The sequence below is a fragment of the Cynocephalus volans genome, chromosome 13 (assembly GCF_027409185.1).
Source record: "Cynocephalus volans isolate mCynVol1 chromosome 13, mCynVol1.pri, whole genome shotgun sequence".
Classification (NCBI taxonomy): Eukaryota; Metazoa; Chordata; class Mammalia; order Dermoptera; family Cynocephalidae; genus Cynocephalus; species Cynocephalus volans.
In genome coordinates this window covers 56,958,003-56,964,679 of record NC_084472.1, presented here as the reverse complement: position 1 = coordinate 56,964,679, position 6,677 = coordinate 56,958,003, and positions in this window count along the sequence as shown.

Genomic DNA, 6,677 nt, shown 5'->3' with positions numbered 1-6,677 from the left:
CATGCAAAATGGTGCAGCTGCTGAGGGTAACAGTATGGCAGTTGCTCAAAAAATTAAAAATTGGGATCCCATATGATCCAGGAATGCCATGTCTGGGTATATACCCCAAAGAATTGAAAGAAGCGTGTCAAGGAGATATTTGTACCCCCATTTTCATAGAAGTACTAGTCCCAATAGCCAAAAGATAGAAGCAACCCAAGTGTCCGTCAACAGATGAATGGATAAACAAAATACGTGTACATACAACGGAGTATTATTCAGCTTTAAAGACATGCTACAACATGGATGAACTTTGAAGACATTATGGTAAGTGAAATAAGCCAGTCACAAAAAGACAAATACTGTATGATTCCACTCATGGGAGGTACTTAGAGTAGTCAAATTCATAGAGACAGAAAGTAGAATGGTGACTGCCAGGAGCCGGGGGAGGGGAGAGGGGGGAGTTAGAGCTCCCTGAGTCCAGAGTTCCAGTTTCACGAGATGAAAAATGTTCTGTAGACGGATGGCAAAAATGGTCACCCAACAGTGTGAATGTCCTTAATGCCATTGAACTGTGTGCTTAGAAATGGTTAAAATGGTAAATTTTATATTATATATATTTTATCACAATTAAGAATATAATTAAAAAATTTAAAAAAAAACCATTTGGCATGCACCAATGTTTTAAATAAGTCTTGTGGGGTGAGGGGGACTTCCGTGGGTTAATTTTAGTGCCAATTAAAATTGGGAGAAGCCTACAAGTATAAATACAGCCGCTCCTCCTTATTTTTCTTTTAATCACTGGAGCCTCCAATGTGTCCAGTTGCTCACATTTGAAGCCTGCCCGTCCAGTCATCCAAGAACCCCAAGGTCTTATTCAATCCAAAGGAGGCACATTCTCCTTCCATATACCCCAGAGAGGATGAGAAAGGCTAGTGATCTCAGTAGTGCCCTGCTGCAGCCTCTGGTCACTGGTGAGCACTGGTGCCATGCATGCAAATACTGTCTCTTGCCGAGGGGCTCTAGGGTTAAAATCAGACTCACCTCACTCACATGCTCAGCTGTCATCTCCAGAGCTGAGTCTGCAGGAGCAGCCACCTACCTGTCCAGCCCCAACTCTTCACCACCAACATTCCATGTCAGGCCACCATCCCAGGTGCCCCCTTTGGAGCCCTTGGTGTCTGTCCTTTCCTGCCAGGGGATCTCACTTAGGATGATCTTAATCCTTTAGAGAAGCTCCTAGATGTTGACCTCTTGGGAGGCTCCTGGGCTTGCATGCAGTTTCGTCTTTCTTGTCCCCCAGCGATAGTTCTGCAGACCAAGGGTCAACTGTGGAGGCATCTTTGTCAGGGCACAACAGCTCCCGTTATGCCCCAGGCCACCAGAAACTACTGGCCTTACGTTTATGTGACTAAACCTTTCCCATGATAACAAAATCTGTCTCGAGGCCACTTGCTCTCTCCATTTCCAGATGTAGGGAATCATGGCATTTAGACTTTGTTTTTATTTTTTCCTTCACCAAGCACCTCATTATTGTATTGATATATAAAAAATGAAAACAGAAAAATATCAATAGACATTTCATGCTTCCTTAACTAATAAGACATTTATACCAGCATGCTTATAACGAAGCTCACGGTGTCCATAGGTGAACATGCCTCCCACAAGGGTGACTGCTGCATTCAGTAATGGATTATAGGACACAGCAGCCCAGACAGCAAGTGAGGGCTCTGAGCCTTGACATTAGGAGTATCACTGTGAAAAGAGGTTTCACTGTGGAAGCACTCACTCTGAATAAACACTCCTAGTGTCCATCTCCTGGAAGTTAATTTTTTAAAAAATGCGAAGTTGTAATGTCTTTATTTTTAATTAATAATAGTAAATACAGAATGCTCTAAAAGCTTTGAATATGTATGTACCATGGTTTCCTTGTCATTGAAATAGAAAGTCTCTAAAAAGCTACATATTCTTGCATCCAGAATATGGAAAGAACTTTCAAAAGTCTATAAGAAAACAAATAACCCAATTTAAAAATGGGCAAAAGGTTTGAACATACTTCACCAAATAAGAGATATAGATGGCCAAATAAACACATGAAAAGATGCTCAGTCATTGACTTCAAATTAAAGCCACAACGAGATACTACACAACTGTTACAATGGCTAACAAGAAAGCAACAAATAGCTGACGACATCAAGTGCTGGTGAGGATGCAGAGTAACTGCAACTCTCGTTAATTGCTGATGGGAATGCAAAATGGTACAGACACTTGGAAAAACAGTTTTGCAGTTTCCTATAAAGTTAAACATATATTTACCATATGATACCATGGTCCCACTCCTAGATGTTTACCCAAGAGAAATGAAAACACATATTCACACAATAGTGGCATTATTTGTAACTGCACCAGACTGGAAAGAACCTAAAGGTTAGTGGATAGATAAACTGTGGTACATCTATATAACAAAATGATATTCAGCAATAAAAAAACTAACTGCCGACGTACCCAACAACTTGGATGGATCTCTATGACATTATGCTGAATGAAGCCAGACTCAAACAGCTACCTACTGTATAACTCCATTTATATTACATTCTTAAAAAGGCAAAACTGTGGGAACAGAGAACAGCTAGTGGTGTTAGTGGCTGGGGGTAGTGGGGAGGGGACTGACTATAAAGGGAGAATTTTAGGGTGTTGAAACTATTCTGAAACTTGATTGTGGCGGTGGTGGATACACAACTTTATATTTTTGGGTGGCGGTGGTGGATACACAACTTTATATTTTTGTCAAAACTCATAAAACTGTGTTCCTAAAAAGGGTAAATTTTACCGTATATAACAAACTTAATAAACCTGATGTAAAAATTATGTTTATTTTTCCACCAATATAGTAAGTACTTATAGAAAGCTTTTCTAAGAGCTTTAAATATGCATTTTTTTTTTCATGGCTTCCTTGCCATTGAAATAGAGAGGCCATAAAAGCCAATACAATGAATTTGTTTTTTCATGTTTTATTGCCTCTGCCTAAATGAAGGCAACTTCTAAGAGTCTCACCATAGGAATGCAGTTTTTCTCATGACTTTAAAGTCTGTGCAGCCTTTGTTTCCTGGACTATACCTGCCCCTGAGAAATCAAGAGCCTGGGTTTACAGCAAAAACATTTTTTTAGACTCCAGTCCCCTCCTGAAGGGGTTGGGCCTATAATACCACCTCCTGTGAGCTGGTGGCCAATTTATTATTCTTCCCAAACTGGCAGAGGTACCAGCCAGGAACACCAAGAGAACCCCCCCCCACACACACACACCCTTTCAACCCACACATCTGGGTTTTCTTCAGTCTCCCCAATATCAGGGGCTATGAGACAAAGGCCCACCAGTGGCCATTTTAATTGTTGTCTTTCAACACAGTATAACACAACGTTATACAGCATAAGTCCACTTCCGTCAGTGTGCCGTGCAGCAGAAGACAACCACCTTTGGGTCAGCGACCACAGTCTTGTCGATTGGCTGCAGCAAAGATGCGCCTCTCGGACCTAGTTTCGAAGAGTAGGAAGATGTCCCAGGTGGGTAGCAGAGCTTGCTTATAGTTATGTGGTCTGACTCAGGAAGGAAACGTGGCTTCAGTGAGGTGGCTTCAGTGTCTAGGGACGGACAGATGTCAGAGACAGAGAAGGACAGTGGTGTAAAACAGTTGGATCTCTACTACGGTATCTTCCAAGAATTCTGCTGATGCTCATCCCTTGTCACTCTCATGCTAGCCCTATGAGCTAATATCGTTATCTTCCATTTATACATGTGGACGTAAGACCAAGAAGTGAAGCGGCTGTCGAAGGTAAGTCCTTGGTGGCAGAGCAGAGCTGTGAACCAGGTCTGACTGCAAAAATTCTGCTCGTTCTGTTACAAGGGGAAGAAGGTAACTTCTCCAGCTCCTTGGCCAGCACGAAGTTACTGTGAGACCGGAAATTTGTGATTTTAACTTTCATGCCATCAGGAATCTTATCTGTAAAGATTGTTTTTTAAAGCATTCCTGTGCATCAATTTTACTAAGGGGAATGAACTGAGGAGAGATGTTAACCAGGCACGAGTTTCCACCTCATCCTGGGATCAAGACAACTGTGGAGCACGTAGGGAGGTAGAGAGACAATCAGACTCATGAGAGTCCTGAGAAACCACGGCGGAGGGTGCCAAGAGGGACACAGTCAGAGGTCAAGTAGGTGTCCCTGTTCACTTGGAAATTTATTCAGTGCTCCTTCTTGTTCAAACCTTGGGGGACATGGGATTGTTATGACAAGGGAGGCAGTTCCTTAGTGGGGCTGGCATGGGAGTGTTGGCCCAGGGTTGTCAGTGGATATTGGCTCCCTTTGCACCTCTAGACTTGGTTTCCAATGACGCCACCTGGATTCCAGTTGTGCCCACTGCTGGCCCTACCACTGCCCAATGGGTCCCACCCATTTCAGGTCCCATCTCCTTTCTGGCAAGGCTTTAGTAGTTTTGAGGTAGTCTGTTCACCAGCACAACCTTGGGGGTGAGGAATTCCACGGACAACCCCTTCCCAGCAGCCTTCTCTGGTGCCTGGAGCAGAACACTGTCCCGTCTTCCCTAACTCTGGACTCTCCAGCTGTTTCCATCTCCTTTCTCAGGGTGCTCAGGGCCCAAGCATTAAAAGCACACTAGATAAAAATGACTCATCATCGGGGCCTTTAGGGCCTTGAATGCTTTGTACCCTTCTCCCAAAAGGTAGTTATGCAACTTGTGCACAGGGTACCCCATACCACCCAAAAGCAGAGACTGTCAAAGAGCAAACATTTCAAAACTATGTTTCTTCCACCAAAGTCAGTGCCTTTGCTCAAGTTCACCCTTTTGCCCAGCACATAATCATAAAAAGAGTTTGTTTGTTGAATCAGTGTAAAGGGTGAACACTAGATCTTTTATTTGTTTATGTAACATGTTCCTCTTTCCAAGGTTATCTCATCAGTTTTCATGATTTCATAAGTACTCACTTCAATTTTCTGTGCCAATATAATGCAGAAGTAGTACAGTAGACCCAATTCTCAAATTAACTATATTTGACCTTGGAAGGAATTATTCTGGTACTTAACCATGAATGTAATGTCTCTTCCGTCGTATGAATCCACAAACGGATGCATCAAAAAAAGTGAGATGCACAATCTGATGCACTCACTTTTAGGGGCTGGGAAATGTTCTCTTTTGTGCCCAGATGCACTATTTGCTGCACCATTTTATTTGAAACAAAATTCCAAGTGGATCCAACCCATAGAATTGTGAGCTAAATAAATGGTGGTTGTTTTAAGCCACTAAGTTTTGGGGTGGTTTGTTGCACAACCAGAATCCCTCTTTCCCCCACCATATGAAGATTCCAATACATCACATTCAAACTGCTCTTTGCATTTGCAGGTAGAGAGAGAAATTAACTCTCCTTTCTTCTGGTAGTTAAATTAAACATGGGCAGGAGACATTACCCTTCACTTCCCTTTCAACTCTTTCACTAAGTAACCAGGCTGCATTTTCAAGAATTTTCTTATGGGATCAATAGCAGGTGTATCACCAAAGCAAGTATTTTCTGTCCCAAGTTTGTTGTTGAGGGAACAACCAGTAAGACACAATAAAACCAACATTTGACACCACAGCACACCACAGAAATCATGGAATAAGTTGGATCATGATTTACAATGAGCCCTGTTTTAGCAAGCCATGAAAAAAAATTATTTATGGTCAAATGTAAGTTTAATAATCTCTTTATCATATCTCCCAAATAATTTTTCATTATTGCTCTCATTTCATTCTGTTTACATTTGTCAAATACATCTCTATAATACAGAGACACAGACCTATATTTGTATACATCTCCTATCATTTAATTGCCTTTAGATCAATAGAGAATTAGTAGGGATCAGTGTGGGAAAGACCATTACCTTTTTCCGAAAGTAAATTCTTATGCATTTTTATACCACCTTTGATTTAAGGAATTCAAGGTACTTCAACATTCACTGTAGCATCTTTTTGATATCTCTGGGTAGGGAAACTGTTATAATTTATCATTATTGCTTTTTTACAGAAAGAAAAATAAAGGCACAGAAGGGTGAAATAGTCTCAGTGATATGATGAGTCACAGTAGGAAGTCGAGTTTTTAGCCCAGCATTCTACTTTGTGAACTATAACATTGTTTAATATATTCCACATCAAAAGGTATAATGGTTTCTTCCTTTTTTATAACCTCTCTCTCCGGATAGATGTTAACTAAAAGGACAGAACAGACAGTAAATCCCTACCAACTGATCGTCCTGGCAACGCAGTTATTTCCTGAAGTTCTTTTTGTCAGCTAGGGAGTCCCATGACTTCCAGAGCCATCCCCTGCTTCTTTATTAAAATAATCATAATAAAGTGCTACCATCCCAGCATTTCCAGAACTGCAACAAGGAGGGAGAAACCAATGATTGATGGTCATTCTCTTTAGCTGGGCATTTGCGGTTATTAAAGTCTGGACAATGGGCCGGCCTGTGGCTCACTCAGGAGAGTGTGGTGCTGACAACACCAAGGCCACAGGTTTGGAACCTATATAGGGATGGCTGGTTCACTCGCTGAGTGAGCGTGGTGCTGACAACACCAAGTCAAGGGTTAAGATCCCCTTACCGGTCATCTTTTAAAAAAATATAAAAATAAAAAAATAAAGTCTGGACAG